This window comes from Misgurnus anguillicaudatus, chromosome 12, assembly GCF_027580225.2.
Source record: "Misgurnus anguillicaudatus chromosome 12, ASM2758022v2, whole genome shotgun sequence".
Classification (NCBI taxonomy): Eukaryota; Metazoa; Chordata; class Actinopteri; order Cypriniformes; family Cobitidae; genus Misgurnus; species Misgurnus anguillicaudatus.
In genome coordinates, this window is record NC_073348.2 from 5,454,976 (window position 1) to 5,480,000 (window position 25,025).

Genomic DNA, 25,025 nt, shown 5'->3' on the forward strand with positions numbered 1-25,025 from the left:
AGCGTGAGCTGAAGTTTACACAGACTAAACTAGCTGTGGGTGGGTCATAGTTTTTGTTTCTCCCGCGGGCAAGGCTGTAGGCGGAGATTAGTATCTCATGTGACGTGGATGCCTTCGTGTGACGTGGCAAACATCAGGAAGACGACTCACTCCCTACCCTACTGAAAAATCCAGCTAAAACCAGCATAAGATGGTAGCTGGTTTAAGGTGGTTTACGCTGGTCCTCCCAGCCTTACAAAGCTGGTCATGCTGGTGGGCCAGCTGGTATTCCAGCATGACCAGCTAAGTCCAGCTAGACCAGCTTAAAATGTGACCAAAACACAGCTAGACCAGCTTGCTACACCAGCAAAACCAGCTTCCTACACCAGCAAAACCAGCTAAAACCAAGCTGGGGACCAGCTCAAGCCAGCTCACCAGCTTATGCTGGTCTTAGCTGGATTTTTCAGTAGGGTATAGAGGGTTTACAAAGACGTCACGTTCTAGGCGGTAACCCGGATGTGTGGCCATTGTGGAGGCACTCGGTGTAAAGAGCTGAACGGAGTACAATGGAGTATTGTGCACTTTGGATACTTTCAGTGAATGTAGACATGTCTAAACAACAGAAAATGCGTCCAAGATGCAAAGGCATATAGGGAAGGACTTGGACCACAAAAAAAGGCACGATATTTCGAGAAATTACAATTTATAGGTGGTGCAGATCCTTACGAGTTAGCTCCCTCTTCTAGGATCCGTGACGACCCGGCGATTCTTCCTTCAGTTGCATATCCCGATATAATAAACTACTTGGTTTTCATGTCAATGTCAGCTTTATTTATATAGCAAATTTAAAATAGTCAGTGTCCTACCAAAGTGCTTTACAGTAAAATAAGCATACAGTAAAACAATAAAAGCAATAATTGTTTTTACCATTTACTATTAAAAATATTATCATTACAATAGAAAATTTGTTATGGGCAATTAAACACTGGCATTAAGGCATTGCAGCGCAAATTTTAGTTGTGTTTAGGTACATTTTGTGCAAACACTAAAAGTACATATTAAATACTCTTTAAATAAAGCACAACAAGTAGACGCATACTTGTTTTATACTTTATGTCCTTCAACCTCAGCTCTGATGACGCGTCGTGAAAACCCTCTATGCAGTAGTATATATGCAATATACAGTGTTTAGGTCAAAGCTATTTGTTCTTGATCTTTCTCTGTCATTTATACATTTTGGTAAATTTGTTGGTACAATTATATAATATAATGTTTGTGATACAGATATATTTTAGTTTTTGCTCTGCTAATACTATTTAGATGTCTGTAAAGCTCAGAGGTGGAAAGTAACGAATTACATTTACTCACGTTACTGTAATTGAGTAGTTTTTTTTGTGTATTTTTACTTTTACTTCAGTATGTTTTATTTAAAGTATTGTACTTCGCTACATTTTAAATCATATCCGTTACTGAGTAAAAAATATTTTAAAAAGCAAGGTGATAAAGACGCGCAACGGATGTAAATGGGCGGGGCTCGGGGGAACGCGCAAAAAGAACCATGGAGACGGACGAGACAGGCGCGCGCTAATGCAGATCCGCCTCAGTTCAAATCTGATGTAAGAAACCCCTGGTCATATTTACGCGACCACTTTCCACTGACGCGAAGCGAGTGTTTCATTTCTATGAAAGGTAGGATTCATGCTCTTAAGTACGAAATTGCACGACGCGTTTTTAATACCATGCGCATTATCTTCCGAGGTCTAGCAGCTTCGCGTCAAGTCAAACACAACTTCAAAACGTCCTCGAGAATGCGCAGGTCATTAGACATTGCAGAGAGAGACCGAGAGAGAGAGAGAGAGAGAGAAGAATAAAGGTCATCAGGTACCCAGGTCAGGGAAGTAAGAAGATAATAAACGTGTCAAATGTATATAGACATGGCACTCATCTCATTATATGCTCATTTAAACTATATATAGTTTAATAAAATAATGTATGTTACCAGCAATACATCAATTACAACCTTACTATAGTGATTGTATTTACAAGCTGCTGACCACCTTCAAAAGTGCATAACTCACATGTAAAAATCATTAAACAATTCCATAAATGTTTCTTACTTTAAAAAAGCTTTTTATTTTATTAACTTTTTGTTATTGCATTTTAATGTTCCTACAATTAAAAACCACTAGTTTGAGATGTATATTCCCTTGTCGTTTTTGAAATATACTAGAATCCTCCACCTCTTCCCGCTGTAAAAAAAGTAACTTTTACTCTGAGTAAAGTTAAAATTACTTACTTTTTAAGTTTACTTGAGTAGATTTTTTGACAAGTAACTTTACCTTTACTTAAGTAAAATATTATTAAAGTAACTTCACTTTTACTTGAGTACAATATTTTATTACTTTTTCCACCTCTGGTAAAGCTATGAGTACAGACTAGTTAAGTGATAACTGTACCAATGCTCAAGCATCCCAGAAATGTTGAACTTAAAGAGATAGTTCACCCAAAAATGAAAGTTCCGTCATAATTTACTTACCCTCATGTCGTTCTTAACCTGTTTGTGTTTCTTTATTCTATTGAACACAAATTTATATTTGCATAAATTATAGTAAGCACACAGTTGAATGGTACCCACTGACTTCCATAGTGGAAAAAACAAATACTATGCAAGTCAATAGGTAATGCCAACTGTGTGCATCCAAATAAAGAAACTCATACAGGTTAAGAACAATAGATGGGTTAGTACAGGGGTCCCCAACCTTTTTTACACCACGGACCGGTTTCAGCTTTAAAAAAAATTTGCAGACCGGGGGTTGAGGTTTGGGGGGGGGGTGCTGAGTTGCTGTTCAAACAAAGTGCTGAAAATCCTCCTTTACAAAATGTATAACGTTTTAAACGGAAGAAAGATCAAACAACCATGCATTGGGAAAATTAATAATTGCTTAATTTATAGTATATTTTATATAGACGTGTAAAACCATATTTTGCCGGATAGTTTTTTTACTTTCATTGTTTTGGTTTGCCTGCCCATTTAGTCTTAATAATTAACGGTAAACGAACTTGGCTTGCTGTTCTCAAAGGCAGCTCGAATCTTGGTCGGGCTCGAGCCCCAAGTTCAAGTAAAAGAAACGGAAGAAAAATGCAGTGAAGGAGGAGAATTGCGGCTGGGCGCGGAGGCACGGAGACTCCCGTTTACCATATGCTTTTAATGATGATTGACACAGTTTCCTTTTAAACCTACGTTAAAAGTGTAGCCGTTAAAATATTATTACTGCAGTAAAAGAGTTTATTTTGATCATGGTGCCACGATTGCTGGATAATTCTGAAGTTGTTTTACAGAAGAATAAAATAATTACTTTTCAGTCATTTGCAATGTCACACAGTTAAAAGTCTCTGTGTATTTACATGATTTGCGACGTATATTTGCAAATGATTCGTTAATTCATACCTCTGCAATACTTTGATCGATTGTGTTTTAGAAGTACTGTATGCTCAAACTCTGACAGCAATGTGAATGCCGCTGTGCTGGTAGAGATAAAGAGAGACCACGAAAAAGAGAAAGTGCGGCTCTGTACAAAAGTGGAAATGATTTATGTTATTTCAAGTCGGCTCTTAAAGTACAAAATACAAGGTGGTTGGGGACCTCTGGGTTAGTATGACAGAATTTTTGGGTGAACTACCCCTTTTAGTAGTCTTGAAATGTTGCTTGTCTAATTAGATTACAGAACTGTAATTTCAAGAGTGGATGTGGATAAACAAGTCACAACAGTTCTGAACAAAATAGCTCCTGCAATACTTGAGAGGCTCCCCCTGTTGGCTACACACTACGAATTGGCCAAGCAGTGCAATGAGAAAATTATGGACTATAATGAGGGACCAGTGAAAAGAGGTAAAAAAGTATTTAGTTTTTGAAGTGTTTACCTAATAAACTGTGTACCCCCTTTTCAATAATAATAATATTAATTTTAATCCTTGTGTCATAGGTCTGCAGTTGGAAGCAGCAGTACTACAGATGTGGCCCTTAAAAATGCGCGTCTCTGAGAGCAGAATGCCGCGAGTACTTCCGAAATTCTGCGAGATCCCGCAGAAGGGGGGTTCGGTGGGGGATGCAGGAAATACAAAAACCTGTAGATGGCAGTCGTGTTTCATGTAGGCCATACTGACGACAATTTGTGTGCTTGACTTCATGCTGACCGTATACTCTATGATATTGAAGTAACATGACACGGATTTTCTGTGTTTAGGAGATACTCTTTGATGTCATAGAAATGCACGCTTTTTTAGCAAACATTTTGTTGGCGAAGTTTTCTTTGCCAGTTACATAAACAGTGACATATTCTTCATAAAATTTCGACTCAAACGCGCATCATTTGTCTTACTTTTTTTCCGTGTACTTACAGTAGAAGAGACATGATATATGATAACTGTCTTATAACAAAATAACTCGCGAAGACCTTTGAAGAGACCGAGCGCATTTACGCAATATCATTAACTAATTTATCTAATTTTACATTTAGTTCATTTTTGCATCTGAACGTTTAATAGCTTTAACATGGTTGTGTTGCGCTTTTCTGCATTACTGAACAGTAGGAATATAAGTAGAAATATAAGAAAATATAAGTTAAGCGTGTTGTGTGTATTTCCTAATTATAAGCCTTTGGGAAATTGCACCAAATCTAAACGTGCATAAAAACATAAACATGTCATTTAAATAAGCAAAAAATCTTTTTTATGAGCTCAGAATTTTGAATATAATGTGCTATTGCAAAAAATTGCCCATCTCTAAAGAAGAATATTCATCTTTATAGTTGAAGAAACCAAAAAGTAATGTACTGATAAGCATTCGTCAAACATAAATAAATAAATATATATATTAGGGATGTGCCCGAAGCCGAATACGTTATTCGCAAGGGCACGGATAATGGCTTTAAAACGAATAACGAATTCATCCGAATAACAGAAAAAATATTCGGCCAGACATCATAACGTGTTTACTGGAACAGCTAAATTATAAAGCCCTTAAAGCACGTATAATATGTGTGTGAAGTGAATGAATGCAATCTATAAAATTACATGACATTTTCTGCGCGTCCCTTATTTAGAAACGCGAGATGTTTTGGAATTAGTTTTAAAACGCTGCTAATATCAAACGTCTTTTAATCCAACTGTAAAAAATTACCCTTTTAGTTTATTTTATTTTCTTTAATTACACAAGACCAGAAACCCTTGATAAAATGCTGCACTCTGATAATAAAATATTCGTTAATACCTCCGTGTCTCTATGACTTCGGTCATCTTTTAATTACTTCAAGTTAAAGCCAGCTTCATTGTCAAGGTGAATATAAAATTAACAAGTAAATAGATAAAAATATGAAAATGTAACATTTTAAAAGCAAAATTTATACTGAAGATTATTATGACATGAATTGCAATTAACATAAAAAGTTAGATGAATTGTAATTGTAAATAACAACTGAAACATTTATATTACATCTTTCTAATTACCTTATTGTTTAAAATCATTTTGCTTGTTTTGAACTAAGTCAAAACTGACTTTAAATAATAGAGCTGTTATTTGAAATTATAAACGAATATCTGATTATTTATTAATTTAGATGAAGATTAATGAGAAAGTTTTTTTAAACAGTTTTTTAAACAGTTCGTTCTGTTCGTGCAAACGCTGTAGGCTATGGACATATTTAATAATGAGCTTAGCAAGTTTGTTGTAATGCTTAAAGGCGGAGTCCACAATGTTTGAAAAACGCGTTGGAAAAGGAGACGGGCCGACTACCAAAACACACTTATAGCCAATCAAATCAAATCAAATGCCGGGTTGCGTATGTGTTGGGCGGGTCTATCAACAGAAGGTCCAGATTCTATTGGGGTAGGGGCGTGTTTGTTTAGGTGATTTCAAATATCAACATTGGCTTTCAAACATCATGGACTCCGCCTTTAATATGCTTTCGTAAATTCTTGCCAAAACAGAAGTGTTTTTTTTAACTATTCTGTCAGTGCAGGTACTTGCGTGTCTGTGCGTTGCGTTTCGGATCTGTCAGTCAGCGCGAGTCTTGTTGATCTTAATAACTTTTTAACATAAATCAGTCCCGAACTTTATCTCTGTTAATAACTATTTAAACATCAAGCAAGTCCTGCATTTTATTTTCAAATTCCTGCATGTTTTTAAACCGAAACCAAGATGTCTGACATGACACGCATCTTAGTATTAATCATTTCACTCTCAGAAAACGTATTAGATGTTTAATTAATAGAGTATTTGAAAACATCCCACTCATTTAGACAGAATGGGTCATATATGTAATGTGCTGAAAGACACAATAAACGCTTAAAGCGCTCTCAAGTTCAACGCACATAGGCACAAGCTGTATGAGGGTTTGAAAATGAGAAGTTTGTTTTCCATGGCTATTACTAATGAGAATCAAGTTATTTGTCTTTTTGATAAAAAAAAATGTAATATTATTTTTAATAAATATTTACAGATATTTAAGTTATAATTATAATAAAAGCAAAAATTCATTTAAAATTGTAAAACAAATTTAATGCTACCTTTACTTACAAATTCAGAAAATATTTTTACAGTGAATAAATAAAACGACATGAAGGAAGTTAATTCCAAAATGTAATTATTGCACATGGTTAAGCTGCTAGTTTTAGCAGCTACCAGTGACAATTAAAAACCACCCACCCACAGGTCTACCAATTCTTTGCCAACCCCCAATGCTATTTAAACAAATGAACTGCAAGAGAATCAAAAGAAAACCGTTTTTTCAAGTTTTCACCAGCGTGTGGCGTTTTATTTCCCACCCTTGCAGTTCCTTTGTTTAAATGCAAATCTAGGCCTACTACATGCGCTGTAAGTTATTTTAAATGAATGTTTATAACTTATAAAATTAAGTGGATATCGGGTAACGTAATTTGACTTATGTTGATATAACCTGGGCTCTCAAGTCCCACGCATTCGCCATGAGACACACGCATTTTTTAAACGCTCACACGCCAAACCGTGTAAGCTATTTCTCACGCTGAGAAGTAAAATAGAACTTTTCCTAATAAAGGAGGTGCTGGTATACACAGAGCATTCCTGTTGAGTTTAGCAGTACGGTTCTTAGGTGTGGTCAACTTTACGCAGCGCCGCAAGAGCCGACAAGCAGATGACATCAGAGTACCGCGAGAAATAAGGCAGAGGAGGTTGGTTTCAATCGCTCTCGCAAAGACGAGCGCAGCCAGGTTGCGGTAGTATTCGTCAACATTGCGAAGGCTTTTGACTCGGTTTCCCATGAGCACTTCCTGTCGGTGCTTCGGGAGATTCAGGTTGACCCACACGTCGTAGAATTAATCCAGGGGTTCTACACCGACTGCGTGACGAGGATGGAGGTCGGGGGTGATGTCACTCCCGATGTCTCTATGCTCACGGGGGTTAAGCAGGGGGACCCCATGTACCCCTTGCTTTTCATCCTGGCAATTGATCCCCTCATCAATTGCCTCGAGCGGCACGGCAAAGGATACAATCTGCATGCCGTGAGGGTCACCTCTCTCACCTATGCGGACGATCTGGTCCTGGTGAGCGACTCTTGGGTAGGTATGGCCCGCAACCTATCAATCCTTGAGAAGTTTTGCGACATGTCGGGACTGGTGGTGCAACCCGCAAAGACGAAGAGTTTCCTGCTCAGGTATACGCGTGAGGCCTTTGTGGTTAACAACTGTCCACCTTGGATGGTGGGGGGACGCCCGTTGGCCCAGGTGGGTGCAGATGAGACTATCAGGTACCTGGGCGTGGGCATCTCCCCATGGAGAGGAATACTCAAAGAGGATCCTGCTGATCTTCTGAAGGTTTGGATTGAGCGTATTGGGCAAGGGTTGCTTCGCTCCCACCAGAAGGTAGAACTTCTAAACAAGTATGCCTTACCCCGGCTGTTGTACAGGCTGGATCACTGCAACATCTCCATCGGTGTTTTGGAGAGGTTAGATGGTACCGTTAGGGGGGCGGTGAAGAAATGGCTGCATCTTCATCCGTCCACGTGCGATGGGCTCTTGTACGCAAGGAACCAGGATGGTGGACTGGGGATCTGTAAGCTGGCCCGTTTGGTACCATCAGTCCGTGCAAGACGGCTCCTTCGGCTTTCTCGATCATCCGAATTGACCATTAAAACGGTATCATGTTGCACTGCAATCCAGACACAATATGAGGCGGAATGGCGGTTGGCCGGAGGATTGGAAGAGAGCATGCCGAGTCTTGGTCCCAGGGACCCGGCTGCTGATGCGGGCCTAGAGGACATACCAGTTCCGTGTAACTGGAGGCGGGAGGAATTCCTGAGGTGGGCTGAGCTCCCCATTCAGGGTGTGGGTGTGGCTGCCTTTTACCGGTGCAAGATCAGTAACGGCTGGATCGCGAATCTACGAGGGTTTCGTGAGCGTTACTACAAGGCAGCCCTGCAGCTGAGGGCGAACGTCTACCCAACCCTGGAATTTTCCCATCGGGGACGAGGCAATGCCGGTGCCTCGTGCAGGCTGTGCTCACACAGGTTGGAATCTTGCTCGCATATTCTTGGACAGTGTCCGGCCCTGCGCAGGGCTCGGATTGGGCGCCACCACAAGATATGCAACCTCATCGCCACCAAGGCCGAAGTCTATGGGTGGGAGGTCCGCAAGGAATGGTCGTTCAGGACGCAGGCGGGGGCTCTGCGACGACCGGACCTTGTTATTATTCGTGACGATGCTGCCTTGGTTTTAGACGTAACTGTTCGGTTCGAGTACTCCGTTGACTCTTTGACGAGAGTGGCGGCGGAAAAGGCTGACTATTACGGACCTCATTCCGGTGTGATGGCACAAGCATTGGGAGTGCAAAAGGTACAGGTTTTCGGGCTGCCTGTTGGAGCTCGAGGTCTCTGGCCCTCTTGTAATGACCAAGTGTTGAGAGCGATGGGTGTTGGCAAGACTCGGTTGGTGACACTGGCAGAGTTGGTGAGTCGAAGGGCCCTCCTCTACTCACTCGATATCTTAAGGGACTACCGGCGGGCTGTCGCCTCATTGTGATTGGCACGCTCCTAGGCAGTGCGGATGGGAGAGAAAGGCCACAGCGAGAAGGGGCAAACTCCGTCCCAGTGTAGAGTTTCCGGAGGTAAGGACGTGCGTAGAAGGTATGCCGGGGCAAGCGGTATGGGACGAGCGCACATCCTTCCTGGGAAGGGGGGGGGGCAGGGTGCTTCCCCCGACCCCAACAGAGCCCGAAGACGGTTGACGGATGGTAAGCCAAGGACTGGCTCTGAAGGGCCATGGCCCTTCATCCTACTCCTGACCCACGCTGTCAATCGGAAGGTCGATGTTCTATCGATGGAGGGGGTCTGTTCGCAGCACGGTGACGGAATTCCCAGGAACCACCCTGCTTCGAGGTTCCAACATCAGTCGGTATCAGGGCGGATCCATACCAGCTTGGCAAGGGCGATGATAGTGAAGAGAAGTGGAGTTTCGTCCGGGGCTCCGGAGATAGCCCTTCCCTTCAAGCAGGGTTCTTGCAGGTTTCAGCAAGTTAAATTTAAGACCTTTTTAAGACCTTTTAAGACCATTATGAGTAAAATTTAAGACCAACACGACACATTACTAGAAGCATTCAAATGATCTCAGAAATTCTTAAAACGTTCTATTTTTATTGATTCAGTTATAGAAAAATATAAAATGAACGCAGTTTTAAAACAGATAATCAAAATATATGGAAATACATTATGCTTAACTCTATTAGACCGCGAGTGTTGGCGCCGACAAATTTTACCCATAGCCCTTTAGGAAGAGACTTCTGACAATGGAAGCCCAAAAATGGCTCATAGTGAGCCATTGATATACATTGAGTTAGAGGCAAAGAGCTGTGATTTTTCTTAATTAATAGTCAAGAAATGCATTGATTTACAATATTTATACATCACACTAAAATGTGTAAGTAGTATTTTTATAAAATTCTATCAACAATGTTTTTTGACAAATAAAATTCACTAATATTAGATCAGTTAGTATGGTCAGCTGCTGGTTTGTGCCTAGTTTTACACTGCCTCATACAACTAAGCTTTAAAATGCATCACACTCTGTAGTACGTAAGCTTATAGGGGAGGTTTCCCAGACAGGGATAAGAGCTTTCCAAACTTGAAAACAATTTGCACTGACATATCTTAAAATACATCAAAATGCACACAAGTAATGGTTTTAGTAAGGCATGTTTATTCAAACTAGTTATATATGTCATAATTAAACTAAGACCTAGTCCTGGTTTAAGCTAATACCTGCCCGGGAAACCACCACATAATGTTTAATGTACAACTGACTGTGTGATGTGTATATATCTTGTGCCTGTTTATAAATATACAAAGAACAAAATATCACTTTCAATTATTATTAATCCCTAAAAGCATTAATATATGCATTTTATTAATACAAGTTTTTAATAAATTAATGTATTGCATTTAATTGAATACAGAATCACAGAGCCAAAAAAACACTCCATCCATACGTTTTATGCATAAATATGCACTATATACTGCCATCAGGTTTAATAGCCTCTCTAATTACACAATAACGGATGAATCTGCATTAAGAAAATGAAATGTACCATTAAAAGGCTGTTTGATATGTGCTGCTAACGTTATCCACTAAGACCGTTTCTCAATCCGAAGGCTGTAGCCTCCGAAGGGTCGCATTTCTTGTTTCAGAAATGGTCTTATTTCAGAATATTAACTTTGAAATTAACTTTAAAATATTGATTATTATTCTTAGTTAATCGTTAATTGTTGTAATATGCTTATGACTTGCGAATGTAATGCTCAGTTAACTTAAATAAACCAGGCGATGCCGTATGCAGCAGCCTGCCTATGCGAAAGGAAAGGGCTCTGATCTACCGCTGTTCATTTAACCGTAACTCCTGAAGCATTTGCGCAATCAAAACGTTTGAATTGTTCCTAAAAGACAATTGCACTTTTTTGAAATATATGGGTTATTACGGTACTTTCTTGCTTTCCGTCTGTCAATCGCTGATGTTTGTGGAGAGCTGAAGGGAAAGCGTGTTAGGTTCAAGTGCATCGCAGCAAAGAGCAATATTAAAGTCTAAAATATAAAACTGTGTAACACTAAAGTTGACACGCTGTTGGTGGCTCGTGACTCGACGGCCCGGCTGTTTAAGTTGATTTTCAATAAAGCAGCATTGATTTTTGTTCGCTTCTGTGTCCTCTATGTTTCAGAACCTGGCAAATGCTCAGGTAAGCCACGGGCTTATAAATTACCCCGAAAAAGATTTTTGCTTATACAGAACTAAGTTTAAGGATTGTTTCTCGCCAAACCCACAGTAAACAGTCAGATCACAACACCTGAAATATAGCTTATGGCACGATTTGCGTGGATTATGACAAAGGGCGGAACGTTTCTTTATAGAGACCCACCATCATACACTTTCTGCCTCCGCCACTGATTAAGTTAGTTCTTCAGCGTTTTAAATTACTATTTTATATTCTGCGGACAACGCTTTTTGGGAATGAAAAGAGGTAAGAAATTTAAGACTTGGGTAAATTAAATTTAAGACCTGGGATAAAAATCTGGGTGTTTTTAAGACTTTTTAAGGCCTTAAATTTAACATTCTGAATTTTAGACTTTTTAAGACTTTTTAAGACCCCGCGGGAACCCTGTTCAAGTGTCGAACATCCACAACTTCGTTGTGATGTCAGGTGTGGTAAGGGTCGGACCGAGACGCTTGTAAATGGTATCAAGGTAAGGTGGGTAGCTGGTTGCTGCAAGACGAGTCTCGGACCGGCCCGTAACAGCGGCAGCCGTCAGGATGCGTCGGGGGCAGTATCCGGCCAGGATACATCAAAGCCGCTGTTGATTACAACCGGCATGACTTGGGAGGGCGAGTCAAGCCAACAAGAGCGGACAAGGCCGGAACTTTCCCAACGGTACCTAACTCTTCTCTCTTCTTTGCCCTAGGAGAGGGGAAGCGAGGCGGGCGATACCGAGGCTGACTGTCAAGTCCTGTTCCAGAAGGTACCGGCAGAAGGAATCGGAGGGCCTGGGACAGCAGGGGCCTTGTTATGATTAAAGTGACCGAAAGAACTAAGGGCTGAGGCTTGATACTCGTATTCATGGTTAAGAGGTCATCATTTGTGCGCGATCTACTAGATGGCAGGTACGTATTCCAACGTGGCGGGGGGCTTAGCTTATAGTCGGCATTTAGACCATTGACATGTCAAGGGCCTAAGATGCCAGTAGGATGGAGATGGGCTCCACAACCCAGAAAGAAGGAATCCACTCTTTCCCGTCCAGGACGGGACTGAGCCGGTCCGGGATTCCTCCCTAAACGTAGCCAAATGCCTCGTCATCTGATTAGTGATGCGCATGAATGGATGAACGAGATTCCCACTGTCCCTACTTGCTATCTAGCGAAACCACAGCCAAGGGAACGGGTTTGGCGGAATCAGCGGGAAAAGAAGACCCTGTTGAGGCTTTACTCGTTGCTCAGCCTCCCTCATAGTCATACCTTTGCAGACATCCCAACCTGCAAAAAGTCATTTCAGAGAGGTATCCCGAAGCCCCCTACCCCCCCCCCCCTCAAAAAAAAAAGAAAAAAAGAAAAAAAAAGGAGGACAAGGATATGACATTTCAAGATATAAAAGCATAAATGTTAATTTCTAGAAGCCTATGCAATTATTGGTAACACTTTACTAGGTCTCATTTGTTAACATTAGTTAATGTATTAACTAACATGAACTAACCATGAGCAGTACATTTGTTACTGTATTTGCTAATCTTTGTTAACGTTAGTTTATAAAAATACAGCTGTTCATGGTTTGTTCGTGCATTAACTAATGTTAACAAGATTTGAATAATGTATTAGTAAATGTTTAAATTAACATTAACAAAGATAAAAAATGCTTTATAAATGCAGTTCATTATTACACCTATTACATTATTAGAACTAATGTAGTAAACTAATGTTAGCTAATGAACCTTATTTTAAAGTGTTACCCAATTATTTGTTAATTATTTTAAAATATGTAGATTACTTTTACGATTTATATAAGCTGCTTATAATATTTATATAAACTGTTTTATTTATATTCTATTGCAACTTTAAACAGGTCTAAGGAGTTTGTTGTTTTCATGTAGCCTTGGCAACTAGTAGCCAGCCTGAAAAATATGCACATGATATTAAACTTGTTGAGCTCACCTCAATGTCAGTTCGGGAGAAGAGATAAAAGCCCACCCACACTGACAGTTGATTGGTTGATTTACCGGAGCAGGCCAATCAGGATGCTCTCTGTCTTACATGCGCTTAATGAGGCACACTAGCACACACACGCAAGGTCTCCCCCTCCCTCTCTGCCGTGAGCTTGCTACTCTTTCTTGCTCGCTCTAGATTCCGGGAGATTTTAACTAATTTGCGGGCATCAGGGAGCCGCTATCAAAATGCGGGAGACTCCCGGAACTTCCGGGAGACTTGGGATGTCTGCCTTTGACAAGGACATGGTCAACTAGAGTGGCTCGAATCTCATCTGAGACTGCTTGTCACCTTGCCCTACTTCTCCCTCCTCCTCTTTCACCACATCCTCTTCATACTCCTTCACCATGTCCTCTTCCTCCTTCTTCACCACATCTTCCTCCTTTCGCTTCTCTTCTGCTCCTCCTCTCCCTCCTCCTTCTCGACCTATTTCTTCATCATGTCTTCTCCCTCCTCCTTCACTATGTCCTCTTCCTCCTCTTTTACCACATCCTCCTTCTTTCCCTCTGCCTCCTCCTCTTCCTTTCCCTCCTCGTCTTCCTACTTCTTCTCATCTACCTATTCCTTCATTTCTCTGTGGATCCATTGTTCCAAAGCTCAGTAAACTGATTCAGGCCCTTTTATCTATCTATTGAAGGATCTGATTGATGTGTGTTCAATTTTGACTCTTAGTGTTTCCACCTTTGTAATTGTTCAGCAAAATGATTGTGCTTCTTGAAAAATGACGTTATGGTTTTGAAATTTTAATTCAAAAGGCTGGTTATAGGGCTTTAGCAATCGAGAAAAACTGTAATAGCAAGCAGCTCTTTATTAACAATACTGTTTTTTGTACCTATATACCAGTCTTTGTCATGGTGCTTACTGTCTAGCCAGAGAGAGGCAAGTTGTCTTGTTGTGCCAAGGCAGACATTATGTTGGTATTCTGTTTGCACTGCAATTGTATGGTGGCACAGTTGGTAAAGACAGTACCTCTGTACAGGGAGGACCCGGGTTCAAATCCAGACAAGCACAAGATTTGTATACAAAGTGGTTTGTATGAAGTGTCAGTGTAAAGCAAATGTTCAATCCTGGTGTATAAATCACTGTAAATAGATTATGAAGAAATACTAATATTTTTTCAGTGCTCTCAAGGTACTATTAAACAGAAATCCTAGCCTGCATGAAGTGTATTTTAATTACACTTTAAGTTCAATTAAATTGCACTTTTAGCACATTTTAGTATTACCTAAAATACACTAGAAGTCCGAGTTGAAGGTACTTCCAATGTCATTGCAAGCAATTTTAAGTATGTCTTAAACATACTACATCTCACTCAAAGTTTTATTACAATACAATTTTATTATGCTTCAAATGTGTTTGAATGTCACTATTAGTAAAATACTAGTACGGCCTTAGTTTATTATAATTATAACATAAGTGTAATTAAAATGTAATTTAGTTGCAATTTTAATGTTATCAAAATAAATTTCAAGTGCACATTGAATGTTCTGTTCTGTATATTGTTCAAAATTAGGGTAGATACTTAAGTTGTACTTAAGTATACTAAGAATAGTTCCACTTTAGCACAAAAAAGTACATTTAACACAATTTTAGTTGGACCCCAGCACTACTTTCACACACAATTTTAGTTGGACCCCAGCACTACTTTCACACAACTAAAGTGCATTAAGTACAAAATTAGTTGTTCCAATTTAGCAGACTTGAAGTATACCAATATATAGTGTTCAACAAATACATTTAGTTATACTAAAGTACATGTGAATAAATTGTATTTAAGTATACTATTTTTTCACTAGGGTACTTATAAAACATCTTACATTTTGAGATTTAAAACAACTGTGAGGTTATCTTCACTTTAAGATGTAATTAATATATATAGCCTTTAACCCCCTGGGGTCCAAAAACGCGGGGCCGCGTTTTGACGCATTTTTTCCTGTTTCCTGTGACATCCACTTAAAATACTCCGTCATTCATAATCATACACATACATGTAATACATCATTCGAAACTGTGAAGTCTCTACTTTAATGTGAGTGCCTTCATAATAACAACAAAACTGTGTGCTTTTGGCAAATAAAGAAAATAAACAGGGAGTGCATTTCGACATCTCTGTCTCCTTGACCATTTTCCTCAAACACGTTTCAAACATGAACTGATAACTCCGCCAATACTTGTCACACGAACATGATACATATGTCTAAAGAAAGCCTGAAATGTCTACTTTTACATTATGTAATTAAAATCTGAATAACTCATTGTCTGTTTGTGTAATCGACATGTAAGTAAAGAGAGGTACAGTTTTTCTGGCTCGACCTCATTAGCGCTAATGTAATCCCACCTTCCCTTGTGCGCGCCATTCATATGGAAATTACCTGATGCGGGCTATGCAAACAAGATCAACACCCACAAACAATGCTTTAAGAAGCAGTGAGTTTTGACAGTTTCATCCACTTATCAACGCGTTCGGAAGATGACACGCTTTACAGGTGAGGAAGCTCTATGCTCCTGGACAGCGAGGAAGAAGAGTTCACTGTTTCTTCAGACGAAGAGCAGGACTCCGACGATGAACGTTTGTATTTTGAAGAGCGACTTGATCCAGCTGAGGATATAATTTCTGAAGAGTAAGTTTTACCTACATTTGTTGAAATGTTGTGTAACTTTTATATACTGTATACTGACTGTTTGCAAGCAGATATTCATAATGACTTTATAAAAAACGTCTCGTAATTGGCAATTTGTATTAACATTAAAATTATAGTTCTTACATTAAACCGTATGCTGATAAGTGTAATGTGAATGTTATAAAGCAATATCACTACTATAACTATAGTGTCCATGCCGACTTATCAATAAGGCTTCTTTATTTGCTCGGGTGTTGTGCTGTAAATGAGCCCGAAGATATGTCATGCGTTAAACAGTATGATTGTATGGTGTAAATATTCAATATGTCATAAAACAATATCACTATTTAGAATATATTTTGACTAGTGTGTTTATGCCTCAACAAGTCTTGTTTACGCGACTATCTGTTCGGGTGTAAATGTATCGATGTAGTATCGATGTGCTGTAAATGTGTCCGGAGATTTGTAATGTGTTAATGTTTAGCCATAAATATGTCCGGTAATGGCCCGTTAACAAAGATATACCGCATCTATGTACCCAATTATCTTATCTCAACTATGCTTTACCGCCTTAGTATTGCTTTATAAGTTTGTTACTGTGGAGAATACATTATATTAATTATTAAAAACTTTTGTAGGAATGTGGCAGCATCACTCTCCTCTTCAGCGGGCATTTGCAGAAATGCGACGGACATTCATACAGGGTAAGTCACATTTGCGGGCTTTTCTGTTTTATTAGTAGACTTTTACTGATGTTTTGCGCAGTAATTTGGAAAATACAAGATGTATATATATAAACATATCTGTATTTTCCGAAAATACATGATACAAATAATGTTTTTAATTTTTTTTTAGTAACGTGGCTTCATCATCATTTACTCGCACGGGGGCATGCAGAAACGAACCCGAAATAAATAAAGTGATACAATTTATATATTTTTTTTTTAAGGTAAAATGTAAGGCAAAATTTGTTTAATTATTCCTCATAACATTTTTATGCCACGATCTACAGAACATCACACAAAAAACATTTTGAGAACTAAACCTAAAAAATAACAAAGGTGATCCTGCCTTGGAAACCCCGGCTACAATTTAGTATTTTTATTTAATTCGGAGATTAAGCGCGTCAAAGCCATGACCAAAAAAAGACAAATGACAAATAATTTGTGATTGTTACTGTAAATGATAAAAACTATAAGCTATAATGTATACAATTCATTAAACGTTAATTTATAACAAGAAAAACACTGAAATTAATGATTTTATAGACACTCCGCGTTATTGTTTAGCACAGAAATACCTGCTTGCTTGCTTTGACTTTGATCATCTCTGTATTCACTTTAGATACAGAAAGACCTGATGATATTATTTATTTCAGGAATCTCTTTGCTATCATTTGAAAGTGAACACCGACCATAATAGATAACCACTCGGTTTTAAATACATTTTAAAACTTATGCCCGCCGCAAAACATCCGTTTTGTAATGTTTAGTTTGATGAAATTCTAAATATGAGACGCAGAGCACCTATAGCACGTTCGGCAAAATTGCATGCGCAAACATGGCCAGAACGCAATAGCGCAACATCGATAGAACGAAAAACAATCCAAAATGTACAGACTTAAATTATATCAGAATTTACGTTTATAATAAATACATTTTTAAATCAAATAAGGTCAGAAGTAACAACGTGCAGAACAAATGTGCAAAATGCCTCAAGTGCACGGAAACAAAACACAAGCCAAAATAGATAAATCAGATAAACCAGAGTGATTTATAAATAAAATAAAGAAATTAATAAAAAAACGAAAGTATTGCCAGAATTGCCAGCTTCGTCTTTTAAATGTAGAAACAAAGAGGCAATGGTTTATTAACATAGGAACCTCTTTTTGGACGTGTAGCCCTGTCACAGGGATTGTTGGATTTATTAACGCATTTTAAAAATATTTATTGAAAGCTGCTACTTCACATATTATTGGCAGCATTATAATAATATGCTGTATATCAATATATTGGGAGAAAGCTGTTATGTGCGAAATCAGATAATGTGTGCACCCATATACGGCCAAAATTGAATGATCCTCATTTCATAACACATCTGCAACGATTCGACTGTGAGATTGGTAGTCGAATCCGGCTTCTCCGATGCATCGAATCTTCAACTATTCGGGGTCACCCCTATTAATTATTAAAAAAAGTTCTCAATATTAGTAATACTGATGTGTTGCTTTGTACTTTAAAAATACATGATATTAATTAAGATATGTTTTCAGGAATGTGTCTGCAACACCAACTTCGTCTGGTACTCGCACGTTTTGAACAATGGCACGACAACATTTAACTCCATTCCCAAAGAGTTACAGTGTGTGATGGTTTACAAATGTATACCTTATTTTTTATATTTGGAATTATTTTTAGATGCACACCAAACTTTCACAGCTGACATTTAGAATCATTTTCTTTTAATTAGAGCCATATTGTACTGGTCATATAGAATATTGTTACATGTATACATATTGTTACTTTATTATTTATAATTACAATTAAGCTTCTTTGTTTATAATTACAATAAAGCTTCTTAAATCTATTGTATTGTTCATGTTGTTAGCATTTTTTGCAACCCTGTAAGACTTTTATTTTACTAAAAAGGCCTTTTGTACTTTATTTTAACCTATTTTTTTTAACTACAAGCAAAAGTTTTTCTCTTTAAGTCTCAAGCAAAAGTTTTTCTCTTTAAGTCTCCCCACAGTCACAGTTCTTTTGTCCCAACATTCCTCACTGAGCCATTAGGGGGTTGGGTCTCCTCAGGTGTAAAACACATCAATATTCATGACCATTGACCCTCCCATGCATATTGCCTTTACACAGCAAAAAGTGTCTTACAAAAGTTAAATCAATGTATTTTTTCACGTGAATGAGTGGGTTAAATGGTTTTTACATCTTTTTGTAGCAAATTCTCTACTCTACAAGAGTAGATAACTTTTTTGCTTGTTAACAAATGTTTAGGATGTGTTTTTTGGCCTTATTTCAGCAACTTTTTGTTTTCTTGTTTTTACTAACCACGCATAAACATCATTTACTTAAAAATACAAACATGTACATACATTTATCTTACATATTATTATAGCACAGTTTGTGCTGAATACAGTGTTATGTGATATTGGCCATTAATGTGTTTTAAAGCAACTGAAAAAAGACCAAATGTGAGAGCATGTCAGAACCTCTGACTGTGTCCAAAAAGGGTCCGACCCCAGAGGGTTAAATATTGGTGATAGGCTAATGTATAAAACCTAGGGATGCACCGAATCCAGATTTTTTAGGTTCGGCCGAATCCCGAATCCACCGTTTAAGATTCGGCCGAATCCGAAACCGAACCGAATCCTACTCGCATCTTTATTCCATTAACACAGTAAAACACATTAATGAAGTAAACAACGTCAACAGCAATGTATTTTTTCATTTTATTTTATTTTAACTGTACATTATGCCAGGATGACAAGTTGGAAAAACTATTTTGACAATAACCATAAGCCTATGCATAATGAAAGCGATGCGTTGCGACACGCTCGTTTTTCCAATAAGCAAGCAGCTCCGCGCTGAAAACTATATTTAACTTTGAGTGAGAAGCTCCGCTCATCAATGTCAGTTTTCACACGGCCGTCAAATTACAGTGGAGGAGGGGCGGGACATTACCACAGCAACCAACCGGCTCACAGCTGAAGCGTCACAGCTACCAAGCGCTCGGCTGACAAACAGCTGGCATTTGGCGTCCTCAAGGCGTTTTCAGCTGTGTTTAAAAGTTTTAGTGTGTCCAGCCCCTAAGGCTCACCGAAAGAAAAAGCTCATCTCCACGTCAGCACCCGATGTGTGTAATCAACGGCCGCGTGACGTCGACCAGCGTAGCGCAAGCCTAGGGTTCGGTTCGGTGGAAAAAAAATCTAGGACGAACCCGAACCCCGTCAAAAAGCCCAGTATTCGGCCGAATCCGAACCCGAATCCTGGATTCGGTGCATCCCTAATAAAACCATGTGAATGATTTAGCTAAAGATTAGCCTGAATTACTAAGCTAGGCAGTTTTCCCAAAATGGTGGCTGTGGGGCAAAGTGAACCAGATGGGGTAAACTGAACCAGCGGTTCAACCCCACCATGAGGCACTGAAACCACTGAATATGTTTCATTAAAAAAATATATATCTGTGTAGTTTCGCACAACTGATTTGTTCATTTTTAAACATTTTAAAAAACATATCATGCCAAGACATTACCATATTACTACATTTTTATTGTATGCATTTGGCGTTTTGGTGCATACTGAAAAAACAAACTTACCACTAAGAAACGTCCATTGACAATCTCCAAACAATAAGTTGTTCCTCAAAATCTGTATTTTCATCTGATACAGACTCAAACATGAGTGGATGACATCAGAGTACCGCGAGAGCGATTGAAACCAACCTCCTCCGCCTTATTTCTCGCAGTACTCTGATGTCATCTGCTTGTCTGGTCTTGCGGCGCTGCGTAAAGTTGACCACACCTAAAAACCGTACTGCTAAACTCGACAGGAATGCTCTGTGTATACCAGCACCTCCTTTATTAATTGTATAGCAGGAAAAGTTCTATTTTACTTCTCAGCGTGAGAAATAGCTTACACGGTTTGGCGTGTGAGCGTGTGAACTGACAGAAATGCGAGTGTCTCATGGCAAATGCGTGGGACTGGAGAGCCCTGCTAGGTTATATCAACATATGTCAAATTACGTTACCCGATATCCACTTAATTTTATATGTTATAAACATTCATTTAAAATAACTTACAGCGTATGTAGTAGGCCTAGATTTGCATTTAAACAAAGGAACTGCAAGGGTGGGAATTAAAACGCCACACGCTGGTGAAAACTTGAAAAAACGGTTTTCTTTTGATTCCATGAGAGGTGATCGATTAGAATTAGGGGTTGGCAAAGAATTGGCAGACCTGGGGGTGGGTGGTTTTTAATTTCTTGACTTTCTGTGTCACTGGTAGCTGCTAAAACTTGACGCATTACATTTTGGAATGAACTTCCTTCATGTCGTTTTATTTATAAACTGTAAAAAATATTTTCTGAATTTGTAAGTAAAGTTAGCATTAAATATGTTTTACAATTTTAAATGAATTTTTGCTTTTATTATAATTATAACTTAAATATCTGTAAATATTTATTAAAAATAATATTACACATTTTTTTTATCAAAAAGACAAATAACTTGATTCTCATTAATAATAGGCATGGAAAACAAACTTCTAATTTTCAAAGCCTCATACAGCTTGTGCCTATCTGCGTTGAACTTGAGAGCGCTTTAAGCGTTTATTGTGTCTTTCAGCACATTACATATGTGACCCATTCTCTCTAAATGAGTGGGATGTTTTCAAATACTCTATTAATTAAACATCTAATACGTTTTCAGAGAGTGAAATGATTAATACTAAGATGCATGTCATGTCTGACATCTTGGTTTCGGTTTAAAAACATGCAGGAATTTGAAAATAAAATGCAGGACTTGCTTGATGTTTAAAGAGTTATTAAGAGAGATAAAGTTCAGGACTGATTTATGTTAAAAAGTTATTAAGATCAACAAGACTCGCGCTGACTGACAGATCTGAAACGCAACGCACAGACACGCAAGTACCTGCACTGACAGAATAGTAAAAAAACATCTGTTTTGGCAAGAATTTACGAAAGCATATTAAGCATTACAACAAACTTGCTAAGCTCATTATTAAGTATGTCCATAGCCTACAGCGTTTGCACGAACAGAACGAACTGTTTAAAAAAACTGTTTAAAAAAACTCTCTCATTAATCTTCATCTAAATTAATAAATAATCAGATATTCGTTTATAATTTCAAATAACAGTATGCTCTATTATTTAAAAGTCAGTTAAAATTTTGAGCTCATAAAAAAAAGATTTTTCGCTTATTTAAATGACTTGTTTATGTTTTTAGGCACGTTTAGTTTTGGTGCAATTTCCCAAAAGCTTATAATTAGGAAATACTCACAACACGCTTACCTTATATTTTCTTATATTTCTACTTATATTCCTACTGTTCAGTAATGCAGAAAAGCACAACACAACCATGTTAAAGCTATTAAAACGTTCAGATGCAAAAATGAACTAAATGTAAAATTAGATAAAGTAGTTAATGATATTGCGTAAATGCGCTCGGTCTCTTCAAAGGTCTTCGCGAGTTATTTTGTTATAAGACAGTTATCATATATCATGTCTCCTCTACTGTAAGTACACGGAAAAAAATAAGACAAATGATGCACGTTTGAGTCGGATTTTTATGAAGAATATGTGACTTTTTATGTAACAGGCAAAGAAAACTTCGCCAACTAAATGTTTGCCAAAAAAGCGTGCATTTGTATGACATCAAAGTCTATCGCCCAAACACAGAAATTCCGTGTCATGTTAATTCAATATCATACAGTATACGCTCAGCATGAAGTCAAGCACACAAATTGTCGTCAGTATGGCCTACATGAAACACGACTGCCATCTACAGGTTTTTGTATTTCCTGCATCCCCCACCGAACCCCCCTTCTGCGGGATCTCGCAGAATTTCGGAAGTGCTCGCGGCATTCTGCTCTCAGAGACGTGCATTTTTAAAGGCCACATCTGTATGTGTTTTGAATTATTGAGAAAAAACAAAAAGCATTAGGCTTTGCCCTGCGCTCCCCTTTAATTTTAAAACAGAACTGTGTCACAAAAGCTCTGTGCAAGTAGTCCAAGTATTTCAAATGAACTCTATCAGTTTTACCCCCACAGTTTGTCTATATTCCTCTCAAAAATGAGATTTGACTTGTTTCTTCATTTTTCATTAAATTTTACAGATTTCAAAACAATTTATTCTTGAGAGGAGGCACCACAGTTAAAGACAGTGTTTTGAAGAATTATGAACTTCCTGCTCACAAACTACATACTTCTCCAGTTAGTCTGACAGGCTATCAATGAGAAGGCGGCATTACAGGACACCACTGAAAACTATACCACTAAAAACTGATTATTGGTAAGTCTTTTTGACAATAACTAATGTTATTTATTCATGTTTGGTGTCAGCTAATATGTGTATACCCTATAAATATTAGATTTTTTTATACTTATTCTCTACCTCACTGTTTACATTTGTCATCGTAGCTGCAGTCAGCAGAAACAGCAACTATCTGCTACAGACCAAGAGATTGAGCACTGGGTTAAGACATGGTTGCAGCTTGCCACAGACAGAGATGGAGGTCGTTGGGCAAAAGAGAAGATTTAAAGGCATAGCTCACCCAAAAATGGAAACTCATTCACTTACCATCAAGATGTTTCAAACTCTATCAAATGTATTTGTTCAGTTACTGCCTGTTATAAATTAAACAGGTTTGGAACAACCTTCGGGTGAGCAAATGATTACAGTTTTAATTTTTCAGTGAACTATCCCTATTGTGATTTTTATAAGTTTATTAAGAAATGTTGAGTATAATATCAGAGTTTTGTATGTAAGGAGATGCTAGTTGTACGTTTGTGTGTTAATATAGATGGTTTCAGTGGCAACAACATAAACAAATCACTTTTATGGCCCAAACTTAACTTCGGGTAGACCTCCACATAGATTCAATAACAACCGAGTATCTCTGGAGCAGTTTTTTTCTGATAACAAACAAAATAAATAACCAGTAAATAGCCTTAGATCAAATCATAGCTAAAGCATTTCAACCATTACATTGATCTAATGTTACTGTGTAAAATTAAGCTTTACAATTTTAGCTACAGATCTTTGAAAATGTTTGTACGGTATACTGTCCATTTCCAGAAAGGTAATAAAAACAGCGTGTACAGTGACGCTGCTGATGTACAACGCTGCTTACGTGTTATCCTCAGACATGTTTGTGAAGATTGTTTTGTTTATAGCGTGCGTCTCCCTCAGACTGTTAAAAAAGCTTGGGAACAAGAAAAAGCTTGGGCAAACAAGATAACATGTCAGCAGCGTCACTCCAGTGTTGTGCACGAGGTTCACAACAGACCTGGAAGAGAAGACGATGCTGAATAAAGTCATAATTTTTGTTATTTTTGGACCAAAATGTATTTTCGATGCTTCAACACATTCTAACTGACCCACTGATGTCACATGGACTACTTTGATGATGTTTTTATTGCCTTTCTGGACATGTACGGTATATACTTGATCGTGTATACACATATCTAAAACATCTTAAACTGTGACCGAAGATGAACGGAGGTGTTACGGGTTTGGAATGACATGAGGGTCATTAATTACATAATTTTCATTTTGGATGAAATAACCCTTTAAGTTTGGCCAGGCCAGGCGTGTAACTGTGGCAACGCACATGCATCTATGGGTTCCAGTATATCTTACTATATTAACATATTCATTTAACTAACATGTTTGACAAATATAATAATTTATGTTCATTTATAAATTATTATCTGTATTGGATTTTGATCTTTAATAAAGAAATTTTGACTAAATGAGTTTGAGTTTTTTCTTCACTATAGGTTAATTAGCATATAGTAAGAGTAGATGTGTGCCACAGCTTAGAAGACGCTACTGCATGGAGTGACAGCAATGACTCATCCTAAGTGTGGTATCCAGAAGTCAGCCATAACTGGGACGGATATTGGCCACATTTCAGAAATGGCATGAGTCACAGATGGCAGTGAAGTGACTGACATCTGGGCCTGATGTGGCCCATGCCATTTCTGAAATATGGCCCATATCTGGCCCGGTTATGGCTGATTTCTGGCAGCGCACTCAGGTTGAGTCATCGCCATCATTCCACGCGGTATGTGAGCCAGAAGAATGTGGAAGATGTGGGCCACATCTGGACCAGATGTCAATTGCTATCTGGGCAGTAATACAGATAATTAATAAAAGTTTACAAAAAATTAACTAAATAGGTGAAATGGGAAAATTTATTTACCATGGTTCACACATGACTTATGGTAACTTATGAAAAACGGGATGCAGCACTAAAAAGAGATATAAAATCAAAATTACCAACAGACCATCAGATATACAAAAGCTTAAGAAATAAAACTATATCACAGATAAGAAAGGATCAAGAAAATTACTTCTTAGACCAACTTTCACAAGCACATGGGAATACTCAAAAGTTGATAAATTA

General features: G+C 38.2%; 1 long non-coding RNA gene across 1 annotated transcript; it reads left to right on the forward strand.

Annotated features, from left to right (window-relative positions):
• The first annotated feature begins 22,178 nt into the window (after positions 1-22,178).
• On the forward strand, positions 22,179-23,717 carry LOC129445966 (uncharacterized). The gene is made up of 2 exons (XR_008644945.2): positions 22,179-22,906; positions 23,035-23,717. It is a non-coding gene; the product is annotated as an uncharacterized lncRNA (long non-coding RNA).
• Positions 23,718-25,025: the final 1,308 nt, after the last annotated feature.